General features: G+C 40.4%; 1 long non-coding RNA gene across 1 annotated transcript in view; it reads right to left on the reverse strand.

The window, feature by feature from the left end:
* Positions 1–4651: 4651 nt before the first annotated feature.
* Positions 4652–26355, reverse strand: part of LOC141372589 (uncharacterized) — a 47718-nt gene continuing 26014 nt past the window's right edge. The window contains exons 2-3 of the long non-coding RNA XR_012377881.1: positions 6165–6316; positions 4652–5376 (exon numbers count right to left, since the gene is read on the reverse strand). This is a non-coding gene — a long non-coding RNA (uncharacterized lncRNA). The remainder of the gene's footprint in view (positions 5377–6164; positions 6317–26355) is intronic.

The raw sequence follows: 26355 nt of genomic DNA on the forward strand, positions 1-26355 counted from the left end.
GTCAACCAGGGAAAGACATGTATCATATGACCTCCCTGATAGGAGGAATTCTTAATCTCAGGAAACAAACTGGGGGTTGCTGGAGTGGTGGGGGGTGGGAGGGACGGGGTGGCTGGGTGATAGACATTGGGGAGGGTATGTGCTATGGTGAGCGCTGTGAATTGTGTAAGACTGTTGAATCACAGACCTGTACCTCTGAAACAAATAATACATTATATGTTAAAAAAAAAAAAAAAGAAGATAGTAGGAAGGGAAAAATGAAGGGAGGGAAATCGGAGGGGGAGACTAACCATGAAAGACTATGGACTCTGAGAAACAAACTGAGGGTTCTAAAGGGGAGAGGGGTGGGGGGATGGGTTAGCCTGGTGATGGGTATTAAAGAGGGCATGTTCTGCATGGAGCACTGAGTGTTATACTCAAACAATGAATCATGGATCACTACATCAAAACTAATGATGTAATGTATGGTGATGAACATAACATAATAAAAAAAAAATAAGACAGGAAACAGATAAGGCACATACCGCAAATAGGGAAACAGTAGTCCTGTATTGCTGTCATGCCCCGTCCTTTGCCCTCATTTTAATTTACTCTCCAGTGTCTGGAGGAAAATGTACCATCATATGTGATTGAAAGTAAAGGTTTATATTAAGTATCTGCAATTTCTCTGTTGACTCAATAGTTGCTTCAGTAACCATGAACTGAGTTGGTATGACCCCTGCCTCCTTCAGGTGGCCACCATTTCTGTGAGTTCTGGGAATGGGACAACAATGACAGTGTATGACACCATTATATGATGATCACAATATATATGCCAGGATATGCTAAAATACAGAGGACCTAAAATCATCTCGTGGCAAGGGTGTACCTGAAATTAGCATTACTTAGGAGCATAACAGGAAATTACCAACTTGTAAGAGAAATTAATTAATTCTGTTGTGGGCTTGACATTCAAGACTTTCAGGCAGCTAGGTTAAGCTGGCATTTCAATATGCAAACCTACCACTCTAAGGTATAAGGCCAGCTCTCGGGGGAGAGAGAGCAGGGCTAGAGGTACAATCCAATCTTAAACTTCTCTTTAGAGTCATGAAAGCTTAAGCCATGACATAAATATTTAAATGTTCTGGATTAAAAAAAAAACCTGAAGAGCCAAAAGGGAGCAAATATCCTACATTATTTCTCAACCTGAAAGAATAAAACAAGACTTAGAATTCCAATGAATCACACATTTTCTCATTGCCCCCAAAGTCCTATGGAGAGGCCCTATTTCAGTCCCTTAGTTACTCCATGAAGAGGTGCTGACAATCTCCATAAAGTTTGTATCATTTGGTGGTAAATTCTATAAAAGTGGACCATTGACATCAAAACAGACCCAAAATTTTTTGTATCAAACAATATGAACTAAGAAGTTTCTTTCCTCCTGGAACCAGCTGTCCTTTTCCCTTAGCAGGCCAAGAACGTTGTGTGTTATAGGTCATATGCCAAGTGCCACTGGACATAACATTTTGGTATGTTCCTGACTGATTTTGGTCACTCACTAATTATCTTTCTCTACTCAAGCCATGTTAAGTGTTTTCTTTATTTGCCTTAAGACAGGCTCAAAATCCCCTAACTTTCCTATTTTTTTACATTCAACCAAGGTGCTAATGTGATTATAGCACTGTCATTTGGGATACATGATATCATTGCACCCTGCAATTGTGTAAAGAGAACTAGGGTAGAATTTGAGAAAGCCACAGAAAAGCAGTTGAACTAAAAAAAAAAAATATGGGGAATCAGAGACTCGAGCAATGCAATAAGACTTTCTAACTAATAATAGCACTTAAATCTTTGTTCCTGGTTTCCTCTATGGAGCTCAAAGCTCTTCATAGCCAATTATTAAATGAATCACCCAAATATTCTTGCACATCAACAGGCAGAAGGTACTGTAATAGTCACATAATGGATTGGAAAACCTGTACTGCAGAAAAGCTAAGTGATTTACCAAATATTACAAAATGAGTCAAAATTGGAACAGAAACTTGTTCTCCATGACACTGATCTGGTCAACAGTCCTGGCTGATTAAGCACCTTTGTCTGTTTTAACCTTCTCATGTGAGGAGAGACTTAGTCATTTCCCTATTGACTGCCGTCTGTTGGTTCTCTTTATTCCTCCTTATTTGTACTCCACAATAATGAAAATGATGCTTGTAATAGTTGAATAGCATCATATCTGACAGAATGTCTTTACGTTCATGATCTTCTCTAATTAAGCAAGCCCATCTCTGCCTTCTGTGTTCCTTCAACCCTTGACTCGAGCTGACTTGAAGTTGTCAAAAGATACCACCCATGGAATGCAGCAGGGAGAGTGAGATTTCGTTTTAGCCACTGTCTCCACTGAAGATACTCAAGATGCGCCTGCCATCTCCTTCCCTACCCAGTTACAGTTTGGCAACAACTATATTCTTCTATCAAAGGCCAGCAGTCCTATCCTAAAGTCGCAAGTCATTCTGGGTCACTGTTCCCTTACTTGCTTCCTCAGGAGATAGTAGGCTGCCATTCTAGCCCCAGAGAGCTTCACCTTCTCTGTATTATCTTAACCCTTTGTAAATAATTTCTCCATTAAGTCTTTTCAGCAGGAGAGTGCCCACGTGAGTTTAGAGCGGGGAGTTACTAAGGAAGCGACCACGTGAGTTTAGAGCGGGGAGTTACTAAGGAAGCGACCACGTGAGTTTAGAGCGGGGAGTTACTAAGGAAGACCCTAGAAGCAGGAGTCCTAATTAGAAAGCTGCTTGGATTGTGAATTCATGCTCGAACATGCATGAAGACAACGGTAGCTCAGGGTAGAGAGAAGATAACTGACTTACAAGATAATTCTGGAGGCTGAATTGCTAGGCCAGGCGACTAACTGGACAGTGAGGAAAGTGAGGGATGATTCAAGGTGAAGATAACTTTCAGACTTTTAGAAAAATACACATTCCTTAAAAAATTCTTTAAGACTATGTGGTGTTTAGAGAGAGAGTGAGTGAGGGAGAGCACGCGTGAGTGGTGGGGAGGGGGGAGAGGGAGAATCTTAAGCTCCATGGTGGAGCCAGACGTGGGTTTTGATCCTGTGACCCAAGATCATGACGCTTAACCAAATGAGCCACCCAGGCGCCCTGTGATACATTTTTAATTAAAGATAATTTGCAAAACTGCTGTGGCTTAGTAAGTGTCTAGCCCTTGCGTTTGACATGAAATCAACAGTCACCTTCAAGAGGGCTTGCCCAGCACACTGCAAGCTGAGCACACACATCTTGGGTGCAGCGTCCCACTAATGCACATGCGCTGCAACCCCCCAGCCTCTCTGTGAGGACGTGCAGCTATGCCAAGCCATGGAGTAGAGCACAGAAGATCACATGCCTCTGGAGCCCAATCTTTTTATGTACACTGAAGTCAATACCTTTTGACAGTCTGGATACTGAAATTATCTCTCAGTCTAAATATATTGGAATGTGGACAAAAGCATACCATCTGAATGATGATAAACCTGGTGTTATTACACCTCAGCGAAGTTAAGTCAGACAGAAAAACAAATATCATATGGTCTCATATTTGGAATCTAAAAAACAAACTCACTGAGGTGCCTGGTTGGCTCAGTTGGTGAAGCATCTGCCTTTGGCTCAGGTCATGATCCCGGCGTCCTGGGATGGAACCCCACTTCAGGCTCCCTGCTCAGCTGGGAGTCTTCTCCCTCTCCCTTTAACCCTCCCCCGACTCGTGCTCTCTCTCTCTCTCTCTCTCTCAAATAAATATTTTTTTAATTAAAAAAAAACAAAGTCATAGAAACAGAGATTCAATTTACAGGCAGGGAGATGGGTCTTGAGTGAAGGGGGTCAAGAGGTACAAACTTCTAGTTATAAATAAGGTCTGGGGACCAACATGATGACGATAATGAACAATACCATATCCTATATTTAAAAGTTACTAAGTAGTAGATCCTAAAAGTTCTCATCACAAGGAAAAAAATATATAATTATGTATGGTAGTGGACATTAACAAGTTACTGTGGTGATCACTTCACAATGTATACATATACCAAATCCTTATGTTGTACACCTTAATCTTATATGATGTTATATGTCAATTATGTCTCAATAAAACTGGGGGGAAAAAACTCCTGTTATTGTTACTTTCTTTCTAGGACTCTGCTACTGCTGGGGAAGGTCATTGAGGGGACGTGATCCCTGGTTGACCCACGAGCTGGACCCAGGCAATCAGAGGCTCCTCACCCCCTTCCCTGTCCTTGGAAAGTTCATTCTGCCCATTGTTCCCACAGTGAGAGCCATTTCAAGGACACAGCCTTGAGAGAGTAATGTGTTATTGAGACCATCTCGATGGTATAGGTGATTGAACCTCGTTAAGGCCTCCATATAATAACTTTTTAAGACTTTGGCAGGCAGGTGCAGAGATCTACTCATCTTGCAGATGCCCAGAACAAGCCTCATCGGTAAGTTGAGGCTTAGTAACCTGCCACCCACCAACCCGGAGTGGCCTGCCTCTTTCTTTTGTTTTTCCTTACCCTCTGTCTAGGGAGGCCAGTTTCAATTTCACATGGGAAACTCCCAAGGGTGCAAACCAGCAGCTGTCCACTCACACTTCATATTTCCATTAATTTCCGAAAAGCACAAAGTGAAAACAGAGGCTTCTTTAATTTTATCATCAGATTACTTCCACATGGTCGAATTTCCTAGGAAAATGTCTGTAAAACATATACCTATAAATGAGTATAGACCCGGGCAAAGGTGAAATCCCAGAGGTCATAAAAAATACATTATGCTTTCTTCAATATTAATAATCAGATACTATAACCGTACTGTAAATGCATTCTAATTCTCTCAAAGATAGAAACTAAACCTTAACAAACATTCATACTCCAGTAAAAAGAGAGGCTCCCATAATGACCTTAATACTTCTTCCATTTATGGGATCAGAAAAATGTATTAGGTCTTTATAAGCAAATCCTTTTCTTCAAATAAAATCACACTAACTCCAAGGAGGCAGTAATTTTTCTGAAGTTACTCTGACACAATGAGACATGGGAAATGGGCATGGAAAAAAAATGAGTAATGCGGGCAACAGTGTATGTACAAGAATATTGATGAATTTACTCATAATGGCTAAAAACCACATGCAGTGATATTCAACAATACAACAACAGAGAACTGGTTCAGTACATCTCCTTAGGCACCAAGGGGACAGTTCTTTTGCTCAGCTTCATGCAGCCAACCCTGATTCCAGCAGCACAGATACATCGCTGGGTCACTGGTACAGTCTACTCTCTCCTCAAGGTGAACGTCTTTCTGGAGTTCTTGGTGTTCTTTCTCATCTGCAGCCCTTGATGATAGCAAAGGTTTCCTAACATTGAATTTTGGAAAAGAAAGATTAGCGTCTCTTTCAGAAGGCATTGAGGTTTTTCTTATGCAAATTATCCTTCACCACTACCACCTAATCCTGCATCCAAAGAGGAAGGGCAGACTTGAAAAGGGACACGGTCCTTTAAAAGTGGCTCAGATTGAAAACATGTGTTTACATCTTCTGTTCTCTCTCAAAATACTGCTACAATGATGACTTAAAAAAAAATTCACCTGCAAAAATAAGAGGAGGAAAGGCAACAGTCATCGAGTTCAGATGCCAAAAAGTAGACGGCAAAGCTGTAACTGAGAGAGAAATAGCTTGATAACCGCAGGTCAGGAATCTGAAGGACATATGCCTTCCTAACAGAAGCACTGGACACCAGAAGACAATAAAGTAATGCCTCCAAAACCCTGGGAGAAAACGACTTCCAACTGGGAACTCTATATTAAGCTACACTCTTATTAGAATATGAAAGTAAAATGAAGATTTTTCCAGACATGCAAAATTTCAAAGAACGTTTATTTCCAATATAGCTTTACTCAGGAAGCCAGAGCAGGTGCGCACCTACCAGAGTAGGGTCTCCCTCAAATGAGAGAATTTACCAAGACCACAAAACCCAGAAACCTCAGGGTCCATGTTGGACCAGCAACATAATTTGCAGGGCCCAGCGCAAAATGAAAACACAGGTCCCCGTGTTCAAAACTTAGGAAGAATTTCAAGTTTTGGTGGGAGGAGAGCACTAAACCAAATGCAGAGCCTTTCTAAGTGTGATTGCACAGAACACAGACCTTAGGAAACCGGCCTTGGATCCAATCCAGCAGAGGGAAGAGAGAATTCCAAGGATGATGGTGAAGAGAAACCCCAGGATAGGAGTTGTGCAAGTCCGGAAAATCACCAGTCCATTCTGGAGCCAGAAAGTGGAATGAGCCAAGATGGATATCTTCAAGGAAAAGAATGAAATATAGAGATTACCCAGTGCGTTTTAATGGACAGAGAGGACCTTTCCACTTTGGGGGGACAGTATGTGAAAGAATTAGTGGAGGGGACAGTTAAAGCAAGTACTTGTAGACAGTACTTCCAGACAAATTGAATACTGGTCAGGGTCACTATTTTATGACAGACTTGCTTCAAGGGCCAAAGCACTGTGTTCCAGAAACTATAAAGACACATAAACAAGAAACTGACCTCCAAGCAGTTACAGTCTTGGGATACACACACGTGAATCGAAGTCAGTCTTGGTACTACAGTAGGACTTTTCTAGGAATTCTAGATGGAGAGTGACCCTCTGGCCCAAATGGAACAAGTCCAAAGGCATGACAGAGCAAAAACAATTTTGAATAAGCCTGGACAAACTGAACCTTCTTGGCTGATGAAGAGTGCCAGAAAGGGGAAATGTGCTAGATTTCGCTCTCATTGTCCCCCACAAATTCCCATTCAAAGACAGATGCACTAGCAGTATATGCCAGTAAACAGTTTCTATTTGGGATCCTATTAGGACCTATAAAACAAGCACATTTTGTCTTGTGTATATTGATTCCAGTGTATCGACTTTATTTGCTGTAATTAAATTTGTGTAATTATTGCAAGAAAATTCAATTAAAACAGGCTCAGATATTTCTTTTACACCAGTGCTCCATGTTGCTCTGGTTTATTGGGATTCTCCTGGGGCTCAAAGTTAGGAATTCAGGGTCAAAGAGGTATGCTCCCCAATAGCAAGGCAAGAGAGAAAGAGTCAGGCACAGTTGCAGAGCAGAATGAGTTTTCCTTTGAAATGAGCCTTATCACTGTTCTTATGATACGTGCTGATTTTCTGAAAGTTCTAACAGTAAAGAAAATCTTAAGGGAGAAACAAAAAAGTGATCCCAAATCCCACCACTTAGAAGTAAGCACTGTACATTTTTACCAGTCATCCTACTGGACATCTCCCTATGTATATGAAGACAAAGATAAGAAGGTTAACATTTTCACACTCATGGTAAAATGGCAATTTACCCTGTGATCTGCTTTGTTCACTCAGTGATACAGTAGTCCCTCCTTAAGGGCAGTTTTGCCTTCCATGGTTTCGGTGACCTGTGCTCAACCAAGATAGGGAAGCAGATGATCCTCTTGACTTACCGTTAGAAGGTTGATAGTAGACGAACACTACGTCACAGTGCCTACGTCACTCACCTTGCTTCATCTCATCTCGTAGGCAATTTTATCATTTCACATCAACACAAGCAGAACGGTGGGTACAGTACAATTAAGATATTTTGAGAGACCACATTCACGTAACTTTTATTATATTGGTCTAATTGTTCTATTATTAGTTATTGTTAATCTTTTACTGTGTGCCTAATTTATAATCAAATTTTTATCATACGCATGTATGTATGGGGGAAAACATAGTATACATAGGGTTCAGTACCATCTGTGGTTTCAGGCACCCACTGGGGGTCTTGGATGTACCTGTGGATAAAGGGGGACTACTGCCTATCATGGGTATTCTATATGTCAAAATACTTATTTCCATATCATCATTTTTAATAGCTACATAGCATACCATCTTATGTTTACAATAATTAATTTTAAAAACTTTTATTGCTGAGGGACGCCTGGGTGATTGCTGAGTGTATTTCCAATCTTTCTTTACTGTAAAAAAAAAAAAAGCTGCAATTACTTGAGCACATATCGTCTCATACTTCTGTAATTATCTCCTTAAGGTAAACTCTTACAAGTGAGTTTGTTGGTTTAAAAAGAACAACTTGCCAAACTGTCCTCCAGAGGTTTTTTTTTTTTTTGGTAAGTCAATTTACACTTCCACTAACAGCCTAAGAACATACAAATGATCAAGAAGCATATCAAAAGATACTCAACATCATTAGCCACCAGGGAAATGCAAATCAAAACCGCAATGAGATATCACCTCACGCTCACTATGTGGCTGTCATCAAAACGACAGACAATAACAAGCACCGCTGAGGCCATGAAGAAGCTGCACCCCTCATACATTACTGGTGGGGATGGGAATTTGTGCAGCCACTTTGTAAAGCAATCTGGCAGTTCCTCAGAGTCATCTCAGGACCCAGAAATTCCACTCCTAGGTATGTACCCAAAAGAATGGAAATCAGGGACTCAAAACAAATACTTGCATGCCAGTGTTTGTTGCAGCATTATTCACAATAACCCAAAAGGAGAAACAACCCAAGTAATCATCAACAGGTGAGTGGATAAACAAAATGTGGTAGATCCATTCAAAGGAATGTTCTTCAATCATAAAAAAGGAAACATTCTGATACATGCTACAAGCCAGAGGACCCTTGAAAACATTATGATAAGTGAAACAAGCCAAACACAAAAGGGCAAGTTTTGGAGGATTCCACTGATATGAAATATCTAGAATGGGCAAATCCATAGAAACAGAAAGGAGATTAGAGAGGTTCAGGAGAGGGAATGGGGATTTACTACAGAATGATTAGTTTCTGTTTGGCAAATCTATAGAGACAGGAAGTAGATTACTAGTTGCCCAGGGCTAGAGGAGGGGGTGGGGGGAGTGGGGAAGGAGGGGTGAAGAGAAGAGTAACTACTACAGGATATGGGGTTTTTATGGGGTGGGTATGTGAAAATATTCTAAACTAATCATGGTGATGGTTGTACAATTCTGTACTAAATGTACTAAAAAACATCAAAATATATAATATAAATAGGTGAATTGTATGGTATGTGGGTTATATCTCAAGAAACCAAGAAAGCTGTTATTTTTGTAATTGTGTATTTTTCTGATGATGATGAGTTGGACCATTTTTTTCATATTCATTGAACATTTGTGTTTATTCTGTTGTAAATGACTTGCTCATCTTTGCTCCGTTTTGTTTGTTTTTGTTTTTAATAATGTAAAGATTCATTTGTAGTCTACATTGACAAGTAATTTTGTAAGTACATTATGTTCTTGAAGTTGGTGCAAAATACTGCAGATGGCATGCCTCAAGCCAAAAGAGAAGGCCAATCGGTTCTGAAGGTCCGGACAGCCTAACAGGTTGAATTAATTTTATTTGTAACAGAGTGAACACAGCATGGAAGGGTGACACAAAGAGAATACTCCTTGATTTCTCAGTGCCGTAACAGGTGCTTTATGAATATAATCTCATAGGGGCACCTGAGTGGCTCAGTCAGTTAAGTGTCTGCCTTCAGCTCAAGTCATGATCCCAGGGTCCTGGCTCCCCGCTCCGTGAGAAGCCTGCTTCTCCCTCTCCCTCTGCCTGCCACTCTCCCTGCTTGTGCTAGGTCTCTATCAGGTAAATAAACAAAATCTTAAAAACAAACAAACAAACATAATCTCATACCCATTTACAAAGGGAGGTCAGCTTCCTCAGGGTTACACAGTCAGCTTTTGCAGCTAGAATTTGAACCTACTTCTCTCTGCCTAAGTGCCCTCTGAAGAGTAGTGATTGCATGTGCATGATCAATAATAGGAAGCTATGACCATGCTCTTTGTGCTTTCTGAACTCCAGACACCTATGGCTGGAGTTGTGCCTGAGCAACCATGCATTATGAAGTTGGAGCTGTCTGAATATACATTTTGTTCATTGCTCCCAGGGAGGCCATGTGGAGAAATTTATCAACAGAAACATAAATTCTTGGGACGCCTGGGTGGCTCAGTCGTTAAGCATCTGCCTTCGGCTCAGGTCATGATCCCGGGGTCCTGGGATTGAGTCCTACATCGGGCTCCTTGCTCAGTGAGGAGCCTGCTTCTCCCTCTCCCTCTACTGCTCCCCCTGCTTGTGCTCTCTCTCTCTCTCTCTCTGACAAATAAATAAATAAAAATCTTTAAAAAAATAAAACATAAATTCTTCAAGGTCCCTCAAATGTCCCTGTGAGGAATCATGAGCCTTCTTGAGACATAAGAATTGCACTTGGACATCTCTGCTCAGCCAAAGTCCTCCTTCAGAATGCAGCAGTAAAAGGTCAGAGGTCAGAGAGACCCAGAAATGACAAAGTCACAAAAAATGCCACAGCCTTCGAAAGAGCTCACAGATATCATATTTGGGGAAATTTGTAGATTCCGTAGAATTATGTTACACATCTGTGTAATGATGGATAGTGTCATGCAAGGACGAAATTTTTAAAAGACCTTAGAGTTTATCTACTCAAACCTAAGATTTTTAATTAACTACTTTACTTCGAAAAATCTCAGTGAGGGGAAGATAGAACAATTTCTCCTGACTCCAAACTCCTAGATTTGTCAATGCCCTTCCTCCTCACACTCCGAAAAACCTCCAAAGTCAGTTTTCAATGGCAAAACCTCAGTGTGTGAATTTAATATTTTTCGGCTGTCTACGCTGCCCTGGGAATTGTTCAAGTCTAACTCCCTTTAGCCATGAAGACTGGGAGAGACTATAATTCTCAGCGCTGCTCATGTTTTCAAGTCACATGTCCTCAGGTTGCTAAAAATTTCTAGCCTGTGAAACATGAAATGAAATGCCAGGATGCTATTTTTGATTGACAACGAAAGCAAGGGAGCGGATTTATATCCATTGGCAAAATCTTAGGATGACAGTGAGAAATTGCTAGTGATGAGACATAAATGTTACCACATAGCATTGACGAAGATTCAACCTTTCCTATTGATTGAGAGGAGACTGCTTCCCTTTGGCCTCCAGTCTCTAATATTCCAAAACCAGACGTTTAATTGTTTTTAAATTAATCATAAATGTAATGGTATCGTAAATGTGATTCAGCAAGGAAGAGTGAAAAGAATCACAAATGGGAAGGAAACGCACACTTTTTTTTCCAGTCATTTTCCATGTATGTTTTCCTTCCCTTGGAATTCAATTGTTTTAACATAATTTAATTTTAAAAAATACTTCTATGATTGGGAATGCTCAGAAATTTTATACGAATTAATGTTTCAAGTAGAGAAGATATTTCAAAGGATAAAACCTAGTTCAAAAACTATTAATGTGTTTTTTGATCCTCACGTATGTTCTAGGACAATAGAATGGATTGCTCTAAAAGATTAAAAAAAATACTTCATGTATTTTGATATTGGCCAATCCAGTGTCACAGTAGCAGACAATTTAAGACAAGGACACTTAAAAAATAAGGAAGGTACACAAAATGTCAAAGTCTGTGCCACATTTATTTACACAGCAATACAGAATTCTGCTCCACTCTTTGATTAATGAAAGTAATGGTCAGACTTAAAAAAAATACTTAACATATAATATCTAATGTATTTATATTTAGTACATAATATGTATTTATATATTATTGAATAATAGATATTTACATTTAATGCATATTAAATAAGTATTTGAGAATATAATATAATTGGAAACCTTTGGAAAGTTCAAAATATATCTCTGTATATATACAGATGGACATTATATGCTGAATTAAATATATATTATATATACATATATCTCAATATAAAATTTATATATGCCTATATCAAGCAGAAAGCTGATACCTTCTTTGTTTCCAGTTAATTCACTGGTCATTTGTTTTCGCAATCCCGTAGATACAAATACAAATAAGACTCTGCACTTAGAAAGCAAAGAATCAACCTGCAGTGTCATCTTCTAATTTTAACTCCTCTTTTATTGCCCCTCCTTTTGTAAGGGATTAGACTCCTTCTGGACTTCAGTGTTTTTATGTTAGTTTTTTTCCAAGTTTATTTTGTTTTACTCTTTAAGTTCATGCCATTGTTTGCGGACATAGTGAAATGTGATTTACAGCACAATAACCAGCCAACTGGAGAATGTATTAACTGGAAACTGGGAATGCCAGCAGTAAAGAATGTCAGGATCCACTAAAAATAGAAGGTTTCATGCTTGCAGTTTAGTCACCTTTGTTCGGTATAAAAATCTCTTACTTCAGCTCATCAAGAGTTTGTTTTCTGGGGATTTTTTTGTTTTTGTTCTTAAAACATCATGGAGGGAACAATTTGATGTGAAAGTTATTTTTTAAGAACTTTTTTTTAGCCCATCAAATTTCAGTATACATGGTTAATAACCACTTCAAATTGCTATGCCAGGAGAAACTTTTACCTAATCGACTGCCAAGGCTCATAAAGCACCTCTGCGTCATTGGCAATTCATTGGTCTATTGATGTCATAACTCACACTGGTATTTTCTGGCTCTCATTTTTCACTCATACTGACGTTTACTTGCTTTTTTTTTTTTTTACATTTACAAAATTAAGGGTTATGCCTCAGCTATACAGTTTTTAATAGATTCTATACACGTTCTCCTAAGTGGATTTTCTCTTTCCCTACAACACACATGCACACATATGCATGCATGCATGCACATATACACACTTTAATACATTTTCTTTTTTTTTAAGATTTTATTTGTTTGACAGAGAGAGGGACAGTGAGAGAGGGAACACAAGCAGGGGGAGTGGGAGAGGGAGAAGCAGGCTTCCCGCCGAGCAGGGAGCCCGATGTGGGGCTCGATCCCAGGACCGCTGGACCATGACCTGAGCCGAAGGCAGACGCTTAATGCCTGAGCCATTCAGGCACCCCCATATACACACTTTAAATGGTTGAATATATTCCTCTGAATGGAATTTTTTCATTAAACTGAAATATTTCGGGGTACCTGGGTGGCTCAGTGGGTTAAGTGTCTGCCTTTGGCTCAGGTCATGATCTCTGGGTCCTGGGATTGAGCCATACAGAGGGCTTCCTGCTCAGTGGGGAGTCTGCTTCTCCCTCTCTCTCCCTCTGCCCTTCCCCATGGCTCATTCTCTTTCTCTCTCTCTCAAATAAATAAATAAATAAAATCTTAAAAAAAATAAACTAAAACATTTTGTTTCATTTTCATATTGATCTACAGGTCCTTTTAAAGCTACTCTTTAAAAGTCCCTCTTCATGTGACATAATAGTGATCAAACTACTTTATCTCAGAATGCCCAAATTTGTACAAGATCACAGCTAATGAGTTACTGCCCAGCATGATGTCGTGAGGATCCGTTGCCAGAACCAAATCACATGTCGGTTCTTCCCACAGTAGCACACATCTTCTCTGTTGGTATAGAGTGTTCTGCAGTGGTCAGCACTGTGCAAAGGGAAACAGCTCAGATCAGGGCATCTCTGTCACTTCCCCCTAGATGACTGTGAGGTGTGAAGAAAGTATGTTCACATCTGCCAATTCCACCAAACGTCAACGCTCTCGTGCTGCACACCAGTTAGTTTTACATTCTCTCGAGAAAGGAGCGAGTGTGAAAAGCTGTCTTCTGGCAGGGACATAACCGTCCCCTACTACCTCAGAGGAAGGGAGCATTCATCTTCACTAGCGGGATGGAGAAAAGTCTGAGGCACAATGGGAAATCATTCCTGTATGGAGAAAAGTTTTCTTGAATGTGTCAAGACATTGATAGCTTGGTAAACATAGCGACCCATGTCCAGCTGGGACAAACTCCTCATTCCTCTCAATACCGATTCCTGAGTCATTTAAAGACCCAAGCAAAGCATGGGAACTTGGTCAATGGGGGCTGTGCAATCCCAGGCTGGCCAGGTTAAATGCCACAAAGAAATTAGTAATTGTACAAAAATCGGTCCATTTCATATACCTATAGTGGTGCCACGTGGCTTACAGTTCTGATTGAAAAATGTACATTTGGGTCATTTTCCAGAAAGTGGCTAAAATGTTACATAACAATTGCTATTAGTCCAATCTTTTTTTTTTTAACCATATAGCTTACAATGATAAGCTGTTGAAGTTATTGCCTGCATCTACTTCACAGATCTTGAAGTAACTCAACATAGCCATCTGAATGACTAAACAGCCATCAAGGAACTGCTTGCAAAATCATTTTCTCTGTCAGAGATCATCTCACTAACTAACCTCCTCAGAAGAACCCAGTTTTTCAGCCAGGTCTGCTACTACTTCTGTCATATTTTTTTAGTCATATGAACTTTTTAAAAAAAATTTTTCTAGTTGTTGCTTTATTAAGGGTCATATTCTTGAAAATTTCAAAAGAAATGTTTTGCTGTCAAGTCAGCACTCAACATTCATACAGGTGATGTTGTGATTTATAGGAAGAAATATATATTTAGACTGTCCCATTTCTGGCACGGATCTCCTAAAACTCTCAGAATTTCCTAAAGGGTTTTTTTTTTTTTAAGATTTTATTTATTTGTCAGAGAGAGAAAGAGAGCGAGCACACAAGCAGGGGGAGAGGCAGGCAGAGGGAATTGATACCAGGACCCTGGGATCATGACCTGAGCCGAAGGCAGAGGCTTAACCAACTGAGCCACCCAGGCGGCCCCTAAAGGGGTTTTCTTTAAAAAATATTTTTATTAAGTAATCTCTACACCCAACATGGGGTTCGAACTTACAACCCTGAAATCAAGAGTCTCAGGCTCTACTGACTGAGCCAACCAAGTGCCCCAACTGTGCCCATTGTTATGTCAATGAGGTGACTTTTGGTAAGCACCTGAGGACAAGGGCTGGATATCAACTGGGAACCAACCCAGTGAATTCAGGGCTGGAATTTGCAATCCCACCTCTCTGACCTCTGGGGAGGGGAGGAGCCTGAAGAATGACTTACTGCCAATGGACATGATGTAATCAATCATGCCTATGTAATGAGCCTCCATAAAACCCCAAAAGGACAAGGCTGGGAGACCTTCTAGGTTGGTGGACACATGGAGGTTCAGGGGGAATGGTGGACCTGGAGAAACCATGGATGCTCTATGCCCCTACCCCATACCTTGCTCTATGCATCCCCTCCACCTGGCTGTTCCTGAGTTATATACTTTTATAATAAACTAGTAATCTAGTAAGTAAAATGTTTCTCTGAGTTCTGTGAGCCACTGCAGCAGAATCAAACCCAAGGAGGGAGTCACTGGAGCTTCCAAGCTGTAGCTATTCGGATAGGACCACAGGTGATAAACTGGACTTTCGGTTGGCATCTGAAGTGGGGAAGGGGGAAGAGTCTTGTAGGACTGAGCCCTCCACCTGTGGAATCTGACACAACCTCGAGGTAGACAGTGTCAGAGTTGAATGAAACTACAGGACACCCAGCTGGTGTGGGAGATTTGCTTGGTGGTTTGGGAAAACCCACATATACATACACCTTGGAATTGGGTACAGAGTTGGAGATGTGCCCTGAGGGGGGAAGAACCTGAGACCTAAAAGCTGTGAGCCTTTCTGTGTAAGGATGTGAATAGTGAGGATGGATATAAGGGAGAAAAGAAAACATCAGTGGGCATAGAAACAATCTGTGAGGAAGGGCCAATCTTCCCTGCAATTTGTATTTAAAAATAAAAACAAAAAGAAAATCTTGAAAGTCCAAGACATACACAATATAAGCCCACTGGGTCCACACTTGGATGTCTTGAAATGTCAAGTTGCTATCAAGCTCTCTTGATGTTCAATCTCAATTACAATTGAGTAATTGGACCTGAGAAGCAATTCACAGATGACTGCTTCAGCTCCCCAGTGAAACCAGCAGCCATGTCACATGGGCTTGCTGGTGCGTTAGATCTGGCAGAATTTTAGGATCCGAGTTGCCAGTCTTTTCCCAGGCTGTGGACCTTTGCTCTGGGCTGCTGTATTTCGGCCTTCTGGGGAGTCCTGGAATGCTGATTCTCAGATGAGAACACCCTCTCCCACTCTCTGCCAACCTCTCTCTCACTCATCTAGAGATCTCTATGGTCCTGGGGCCTGCGTGTGTGCCCTCACTGCCCAGCTAGTGCAGCTTCCCCAAAACATGTGCTTTCTCCATTAACAGCAGGTTTCACCACTTGGAGAAGCTCATCTGCTTTCTCTGTGCTTTTTAGAAATGATGAAATGGCCATTTTGGTGAAATAAGATGATGGACTCCATGATCTTAATTTCTCTCTCTCCTCTCACAGCTTAGATGTAGTCCAGAGCTTGTTCCCCGGCCAAGCTTTGATCCTCCTGCTCATTGTAGGTGTTCAGTCTGAGACATGCAACCTATCCACAGCTCATTTAAAGAGCTTAGGTGATTTACATACGCCAGAACATATCAGTGCTTCCTTTACCACTCCAAATCTAATTTCGCTCCTAACTGCAGGATGCTAACTCTTGCCACCTGCGATCTCGGCAGAAAAATCTGACATCACAAACCCTCCCCACACATTCAGGAACACTGTCATATATAAAGACAGGAGAGCCGTTCTCTCACATCCCTTCAGGAGGGAAGACAGAAGATTTATGGACTTTCAGAGGCATTTTCCCTGACTTCTTGCGACTGTCTGGACAGAAATAGGGAAGATTTATTTTCTGACTGGCCCTCCTATGTGCAAGCTCAGTCATCTGCAACCCAGCTAATTAGAAAGGTCAGTGGGTACCTTTTGAACAAAGCAGAGAAACAGACCTGAGCCAAACTGCAAATGTACATGTTACTGATGACGATGCCACAGTGAAGCAGTGGAAGGACTAAGAATAATGCTCACGCCTGCTGGAGAACCTTTGTGAGACATTTTTTTAAGGCAAAGCAGTGAATGCCACTTCTTGGAAGGGTCACTGTCAGCAGGCTTTGTGTAAAATTAATAACAGAGCGTGCTTGGTACCATGCTTCATTGTTCCTGTGGAAGGGGATGGCTGCATTTTGAATAAAGGACAATTATAAGAATAAGAAAGAAAAGATGAAGTGTGAAATATTCCCAGCTCAATAAGAGTCTACAGCTGAGCATACAGAAGCTACAAAATGCCACCTGACTTTCCTCTAGTGCAATAAAGGGCATCATATTTCTTGAGCATCTGGCATGTTCCAGACATTGGACTAAGGTGTTCTGTATTATAGAAGTAATATACTATTGTCCTCTTTTTATAGAAAGCAGAGATTCAGAGAAGTTAAATAATGTTCGAGGTCATACAACCAGCAAGGGGACAAGCTGGGGCCAATGTCTGTCTGCATCCAAAGCTTATGTTCTATGTACCAATTACCACTGCAAAGCAGATGGGCAAAAATGTCTTCAATATCAGATCACTATGTACATCACTGCTACTTCAATTCTACTTTGCTATCAAAATTAAGTAAGTATGAATTAATATTACATTAGATTATAATAAAAGCACTAGTACAGTGCATAGCCCATGTTTATTAAATAATGGAACACAGAAATAATATATGAAACTTAAATGTATAGTATATAAATACACAGACACAATCTATTTGTCCTTCTATATTATACAAACAGATGTTATCTAAAGAGTTGCATGACATTTTATTCTGTTAGATTACATTCCAATGTAAGTATTACAAGCACACTCAGAACCTCAACACATTTATTTATCTGAGAGAACTTGATGAAAAAAATGCAACTTCTCCAGAACGTATCAGGATTTAAGAACAATAGGAAATTATGCTACCTGTGTAGGTTGGAATATTTTATGAAGCCCTTTGCTACTGATGTATGTGACTATTATTTTATCTATAATAGGAAGCTCTACTGAAAATAACCCAGCCATCTGAGCTGCAAGTTCAAAGTTCTACCTTCATTCCCAAGTGATGGGTTTGACAGGTCTTCAAGGATAAGCATCTGTCTTGGCTGTGAATAAGAACTTCTAAGAACCTATGTTTGTGAATATGCAGATTCTTAGACCTTACCCCATAGAACTTTTGCTCTAATAGGTCTCAGGTAGGGCCCAGGGATCTGCATTTCAGCATATATCAGTTTCTGATACAGGTGGTCTAATGCCTATGGGTTGAAGATTACTAGACTGGAGGATCCTTCCCTCTAGATTGGAACAAGTGCCTCAAAGTCTTGCTTAGACTTACAGTAGGGCTGCCATAAGGTTTTCCAACTGAGATTTTTCCCCGCTTTTCAAATTGCTGAGTATTTCTTAAGCTGAACGAAGTCAATATGTGATAAATCCCAAGGACACACCTAGCAGGAGACTGGCCTTTACAAGCAGGACTGTTGGAAGTTCTGTTCAGATAAGAAGTTGCTTCCTTTTCTTTGCTTTCCTTCCTACTCTAGGCTGTTCTAGAAATAGAGCTGTGAACTAGAAGAATTTGGCCTTTATATCTTACTTCCTATGCCTTCACCACTTCTAACTTCAACATCCAAACCACATGTTGGAAACTAAAGCTTCTTAGCTACTTAGGATCATCAACTGAGGCATCCCACTGAAGCAGTCTGGTCCTCCTTACCATGTTCTGGATTTCTATTTCCTCCACCAACACATATTTCATCCATTGCCCAACTGCTCAGGATCCTAGCATCAGAACAGTGACAAGACTTTCATATGACACACTAAAATGAACAGACTAATATTTTATTTGGGAGCCAAACTAGAGTGAAGAGAGGCAGATTTCATCATGGGTCTCACACATGGCAAAATAAAGGTAATAAATAAAGTTAGAATTATGGTGTCAGGTGATGTGGAAATGCAAAGACATTCCTCCCTCCACTTTCCTGCTGGAGACAATAAATACCTACTTAATTCATCAGCAATGCACTGCCTTTGTTGACAATTCAACGAGGTCACGGAAAGACGCGGCCAGCTAACAGGACTTGGAATTCAATATGACAAAACGTGGACTGTAAATATATTTTAATTTCTTAAAGGGAAATTCAGGATAATTTCTTAGAATACAAAATATAATCAAAATCAAAGATAAGGATGTATACAAAAAACTGCTTGGTTAAACATGAGGTTCCATGGCAATATACAAAACCACAGTTCCAAACTGAAGCCAACTACCGTAGCATTAGGACAGACACAATTAGCCAAGCAAAATTCTCAAGAGAGAGCAAAGAAGAAAACCAATTCCCCCATAAAGCTCTAAAAAGGAAGCTGAGTTACTATATTTTAGACCATCTTTGATGACCTCACAGTATCCAGCATAATTAACACTTAAATATATCATGAAATAATAGCAGTTTTGGATGAGATAAAGGGTAGGCGGGAAAGATCTCATAATTTGTTGGGTTTTTTTTTTTTTTGCATCATTAGAATCTTTCAAACTTTACCTCTTTGGATCCAGACATATCTTGGCTTCTTAGTAATAAATCATTTAGCCGTAACTTTCAAATGTCATGATTATAATTAACACTTAAGCCTTAATAAATACTAATGGGTTACTTTTTTTAGGTTGCATGTTTTTTAACAGGGGCTTTTTATGGACAAGACCTTATAAATTCCAACGAATAACTCCTAGAGATAGAAACTTCAGGTACTATAATAAAATAGGAGGAAAGATTTCAGGGAGGGAAGTAACAGGTCTTGTAACCTCTAAAATAATTCTACATTTTCACCTATTGCCCCTAATATATGGGAAAACAAAAACAAAAATTTTGCTTTATTATAGGACTTACCACGTGGCACAATTTCAGGTGGAGAGCATAAAATAAGGTGGAGAACAAAAATATGGTTCATATCGAAAAAAATATCCATCAAGAGATAAAACATAATTCCAGCTCAAATGGGCAGAATTCTTAATGTCAGAAATACCTTTCAGACAATTCATTTTGCTTTGCCTTGGAAGTCTCTCCTTTGGGTTGAGCTGCAGATTCCTGAGGAGACCTTGGATGGCTTTGGAGAGAGGGAGAAGAGGGAGAAGAAACACAGGGAGTCCCCCGGCAGAACCTCACTTCCAGAAGAAGTGAGCTCCTGGGAAGTGGGTATGTCAGGCTTGTATATCTTCTAGATGTGAGCACAGAGTGGAGGCTCAAGATGGACACAATGAGAGTAATAATGGTCCTAGCTGCCACTAACTCTTTCCTCACAGCAAACCACTGCACTTGCTTCTGCGCGTGTCATGCCTAATTAGCTCTGCACTTCTCTCAGCCTTTGCTTTCACACGTGTGCAACTGTCATGATAATGCATATCTACAAGGCCATGGTGAAGTTGAAATGAGACTGCCAGTAACAACATGTGACAAATGCACAAGCACCCCGCAATTCTTAAGTAGTTGTTATCCAAAGTTGGATGTTTTTCTCTTCTCTGGGTATCTTTCAGTAAATGAACTGGCCCTACCCAAACATAGAGAAGCCTTTTTTAAAAAAAATATTTTATTTATTTATTTGACAGAGAGAGAGAGAGAGAGAGAGAGCACAAGCAAAGGGATCAGGAGAGGGAGAAGCAGGCTCCCCACTGAGCAGGGAGCCCGATGTGGGGCTCGATCCCAGGATCCTGGGGTCATGACCTGAGCCGAAGACAGACACCCAACTGACTGAGCCACCCAGGTGCCCCATAGAGAAGCCTTTAGAATCACAAACAACCCAAATTCTAATGCTCTTTAAGGGAGGCCTATTTACAACCTGATTGAGCTTCTGATAAATATAATTGGCAGAATTATTAAACATGTTTTAGAGACTTGTAAGAAATTTTTCTGCAGTTGAATAGGAGGATAGCTGGAGAGCCAGTGTCCCAGCTGTTTATCTGCAGAAGGACAGATCCTGAGGGATTAATTCCCCAACTGTTCCCGGTGTTCCAAATGATATTGACCTTGTGTGTGCTGGTGGCAGATGTCCTGCCCTCACTTCATGGGTAATACCTCAGTTTAAGGTCCTTTTCTCAGAGAAAAGCAAACCACTGACCCCATTCCAGACTAAGTGGGACCCTTCTGTTACACTCTCTCTTAGCATTTGGTATTTTCTTTCTTAGCACCTAGCATAATTGATGAATAACATTGATTTGTGTGATTCTTTGATTAATGTCTGCCTCCTCTGGAGTATAAGCTCATTAGGGTAGAAAATGCAACTGTTGAACTCACCTTTATATCAACCCAGAGCCTAGCCCAGGGTCTGGCATATGGAAGGACACAAATATATATCCGGTGCTTTAATGAAGAGTGAAGACTCAAAGTCAAATACTCTGATACCAAAGCCAGGGTGTCATTTTACTACCAAAGAAATGGCTCTACCTAAGCATTATCTGGGGAGCCCAGAAAATACAGATTTTCAAGGCCCTGTTCTGACCCCGTAGAATTAGACACTCCCAGGGCCAAAAGAATCTGTATTTTCAAAGTGCAGCCTGTTTGTGGACCAGCTGTATGAACCGCTGCACTACACATACATATGCATCAGCTATAACCCCAACGTGTTTATAAATAGAGCATCCAGAAGCCTCGTATTTTCACTTCCTACTGTCTGCTCAACGAGGAAAGGAAAAGCTTCCAACGAAGGGACGAATTGTCCTTGAAGTGGACAAATATCAAAAGCAGCTCCCCTTGTCTTCACACAGAACAGGCACTGCGTACTGCTTTGCATTAACTGTGTATCATATACATTTAAAAAAATGGAACTTTAAAACATATTGCTCAATGGAAGAAGCCAGTCTGAAAATGCTACATATTCTATGATTCCAAGTATATGACATTTTGCCAAAGGAAAAACTACGGAGATAGAAAAGTGATTTGTGGCTGCCAAGGCTGATTGGGCAGGAGCAGTAGTGATGAATAGATGGAGGTCAGGGGATTTTTAGGGTGGTGAGAATGTTCTGTTGGAAACCATAACAGTGGATACATGACATGGTGCATTTGTCAAAACCCAGAGAACTATACAAAACAAAGAGTGAGCCTTCATGGAAACTATGGAATATTGTTAATAATGATGTATCAATATTGGTTCATTAATTGTAACAAAGAAACCACATTAAAGCAAGACGTTAACATAGGAAATAATAAACGAAATGAGAGGGTGGGCATGGAGTGGGTCTATGGAACTCTATGTACTATCTGCTCAATTATTCTGTAAATCAAAAACTTTAAACATTTTAAAACTTAAAAACCTAAAAAATGAAAATATACCCCCCCAAAAAATATATATACCAAAAAAAATAAAAGTGACTGGGAATGGAGCACACGTAAACTTCATACTTACTGATGCTCACTGTGTGGGGAGCACCAAACTAAGAACTCAAATACTTCATTTAACCTGACAACACTACTCGAAGTAGCTGATATCAATATCGTCACATGCACTTAAGGGTGAAAGGAACCAAGAGTTAAGTGCAGTGAAGCCCTTGCCCAAAGAGACGCAGCCAGCCAGTGCTCCCAGGTTCCAAACTCAGGTCCCAGCCTTGCCCAAAGCCCACATGTATACTATGCCACTATGGCAACCTGCTTCGATGTATTGCTTTTGCCCGTTCACAAAATGAGTGTGTTATTACAAAGTTTAATCAATAACTATAAGCCAAAACAATTAGAATATTATAATGCAGAGTCAGATGAAAAGATTTTCACAATCAGGCATAAGCCAGGGATACCCACAGAGTAAAACAAACACTGCCCTCCAGGAGCATGGGGTGGTGGAAAGGTACAGGATGGATTCTGCACAAAATCATGTGTCAAATAAACCAATCGTGGGACGTTGATGTATGAACTTAAATGACAATATTTTGCTTTAAAATGAAACTATTTTTAAAAGATTTATTTATTTTAGAAATTGGTTGGGGGCATGGGTTGGGGAAGGGCAGAGGGAGAGAGAGAATCTCAAGCAGGCTCCACACCAAGCACTGAGGCTTATGTAGGGCTCAACCCCACGACCATGAGATCACCACCTGGCCCAAAATCAAGAGTCGGATGTTCAACCAACTGAGCCACCCAGGTACCACCCCTAAACTGTTTTTTAATAACAACACAATGACAGAAAGTCCAGAGAAAAGAGAGAGAGACTGAGAACCATCACACAGCTAAAAGAGACTTTACGGGCCGTATCAGCCTAATGTAATGGGTGAGTCTCATACGGATCTTCATTCAAGCACATTAACTATGGAGAAACTAATAAACTCTGAACACAGATGGAACATTATATAACGCTAAGGAGTTGAGTTTTATTTTATAAATGTAGCAATTTTTTAAAATTAGGGTTTTTTTTTTAAATATCAAAACAGAGATAAACCCAATAGAGATTTGCTTCAAAACCATTTGAGGAAGGATGAGAGTGGGTACAGGTCAAATATTATGTCTGGAATTTGCTTCAAAACAATTTGAGGAGGGATGGAGCGTGGGTATAGGTCAAATAAAATTGGCTGTGAACTGATAATTGTATAACTGTTGGAGCAGAGTGATGGCAACATGGGGTTCATTACACTATTCTCTCTCCCTCTGAATACATTTGAAATTTTCCATTATGAAATAAGGGTTGTTTTTTAAGTTTCTTACCCACCACGAGTTCTAGTGCTTATCTAACTGTGTGCATTGTCTTCCTTCAATAAATACAGATATGAGCATTAAATATAAAAATAATAATTGAAATTAAAACATAAGAGTACCCTATTTAAGCATTTTGGCCCTGATTGTTTCAGTAACTTCTGCCCTGCCGTTTCTGTTAATCTTTCTAGGAAACAGCCCACATCAATCTTCACTGCCTTTGTTGTCCCTCGGTCTTCTCATTACTTATTTCTTTCAAGCGCTTATGGCCAGCAAAGGGCATCCCTGGCAGAAGGAACGAGTCCAAGGGGTGCTGTTACCTGTTGATGTTTTTCCCCTCAGGCAGAGGCCAGAACAGACTCAGGGCTGTTTGCCGCTGCTCTGCAGACAGTAGCAGGGCCTCCTTCACCCCCGGGCAATGCCCCCTGCCACAGACACCCATCCTTGGACCTGGGTGATCCAGAGCATCTGAAAAGCATCTGTATCTTCCCCCCTGAGGTTGGATTCGTTCTTTACTTGTAAAACCCAAGCAGGATGAATCCAAGGACTCCGAGTGATTTATAAGAGATGTATAAAGAAAAATGAGGTTCTACCTCCTTCCCAAACAGAGCAGGAACAGCCCTTGGCTAGCCACAGGAAGACGTTAGGGGGTGTCGGGGCTGGTGCCAAACAAGAAGAAAAACAGTGAAAATGCCATTCCCCAGCAATAAAAATATAAGTCAAAGTCATGAAGCACCTTCACAAAATTCAGCTTCAGAGGCTGGAACATTATTTTGTTATAGAAATTTCCCGTCCAGACATGGACAACCAGAGCACTTTGACTCCACACCATGGGCCTTCTTGGATTAAAAAATTTGGTTTTATGTTACATATAATGCATATTAATAAATATGCAGCGGGCACCTGAGTGGCTCAGTCAGTTGAGCAACTGACTCTTGGTTTCGGCTCAGGTCATGATCTCAGGGTCATGGGATCAAGCGCCACATAGGGCTCTGTGCTCAGCGGGGAGTCTGCTGGGATTCTCTCCTCTGCCCCTCTCCCCACTTACAAACATGCTTGCTCTCTCTCTCTCTCAAATAAATAAATAAATTTTTAAAAATAAATAAATAAATACGCAGCACATTCTGTCTCCAGAGGTGGCAAGAGGTGTATGTCCTTACCTCTTAGCCTCTTTCCCCTTAAGGAGTCAGTCCCTTACTTGGAGGACAAAAAATTCCACAGACAAGTAAAATGGACATTTCAACTTTAGTTGATTTATTCAGCCAGTTGTTAAGGCATTCTTTTAAAACTTTTGTCATTTACTTCTGCAGTTTTGGCTTCTGGCATTCAAAATATTATAAATACCTGCATTCATAGGCCTTTCTACAAGTTTTTAAAGGTATCTGGGGAATTTCACTAAACCCAGGGATTTAAAATGCTAAAGGTCATGAAGTATGCCACCGCGTACTTAAACAATGACCCTGCAATCGTACAAAAGTGAAAGAAACATCGATTATGCAAATTGACAAGTACATGTTATCTACTATGCTGTTGCAAAATATTGAACTGAATTCCAGGAAGGATAGGTTCTAGTCCCAGCCTGTCTACTCACAAACTATTTGATACTAAGTATATTATCACAGTCTCATGAGTTTCTATAAAATAAGGGACAGAGGGGCGCCTGGGTGGCTCAGTCGTTAAGCGTCTGCCTTCGGCTCAGGTCATGATCCCAGGGTCCTGGGATTGAGCCCCGCATCGGGCTCCCTGCTCAGCGGGAAGCCTGCTTTCTCCCTCTCCCACTCCCCCTGCTTGTGTTCCCTCTCTCGCTGTGTCTCTCTCTGTCAAATAAATAAAAAAATCTTAAAATAAAATAAGAGACAGATTAGATGAGTGTTGATAGTCATTCAAAATCTCAGATTGAGTGAAATACCGATTACTCTAGTGAGCCTTTAATTTACAACTGTTCGGTTTTCTCTGGGATGATAATAATTTGAAACATGATAATAAGCCTCCAAGAGACTGCCTCAAACCAAAGCTCTAAGATGCTGTGATGCCAATATCACATATTGGTAGCTTTATCTGAAAGCTGGCCATTTACACACTCCTTTCCTGAAGGTAGGTCCATCTGGAATAGCAAATTACAGATCAGACATGACTTAATGAATTTAGGATCAGAACATATGACATTGTGTTTTTGAAAACCTCTTCTTTCAAACTAGAATAACTTGTTAGATTTCAGTCATTACAGAAATGTATCAATTTAGATACTCAACATCAATCACGAGAATCACAGTATTCTCTCTTCTGATGAATTCTAGAGAAATGCCTTTGATGCTCATTTTCCATGTAGCCTCATGACTCTACAACTATGACATTACCTCACCTCTATTATAAGTAATTAGATAATGATTTCTGTTACAGTATTTGTTTTCTCTTCCTTCTAGCAGGCATTCATAGTGCCTTGGCCACATCCCTTGGTCCACCGGGTTTCAACACGGCTATACGGCTATGAAGGACAATTCTGTGCAAGTGACCAGTGTAGGGGAGCAGAATGTATCACCCCAAAATATGCCTCTTTGGCATAAGGATTATGTTAGGCTGGCTATTTTTAAGAAACTGAAGAGAAGCTCTGAAAACTGAAAGAAGTTATCCTTTTCTGAGAGACATTTATATTTATAAGGGAACTCTCACTTGTAGGGGTATCTCCCTCATTGTACCAGGAAAAAAAAGAGGATGACTCTAAATCTCTAGAAACTGTTATCAACAAAGAAGGCATGGAATTTAAACCTGTATCACAACCTTAACTCTTGTTTATTATGTTTATGGGGTAACCTCCCATAACTGACTTGGAATCAGCTGTTCAATCCATTTTGAATAAGTATTAACACCTCTCCTTCCAATAACACTCTTTTTCTTTTTTTGAGAGGGGGCGGGGGGGAGG

This window comes from Callorhinus ursinus, unplaced genomic scaffold, assembly GCF_003265705.2.
Source record: "Callorhinus ursinus isolate GAN/ISIS: 27379988/994484 unplaced genomic scaffold, GSC_fseal_2.0 scaffold1, whole genome shotgun sequence".
Taxonomy (NCBI): domain Eukaryota; kingdom Metazoa; phylum Chordata; class Mammalia; order Carnivora; family Otariidae; genus Callorhinus; species Callorhinus ursinus.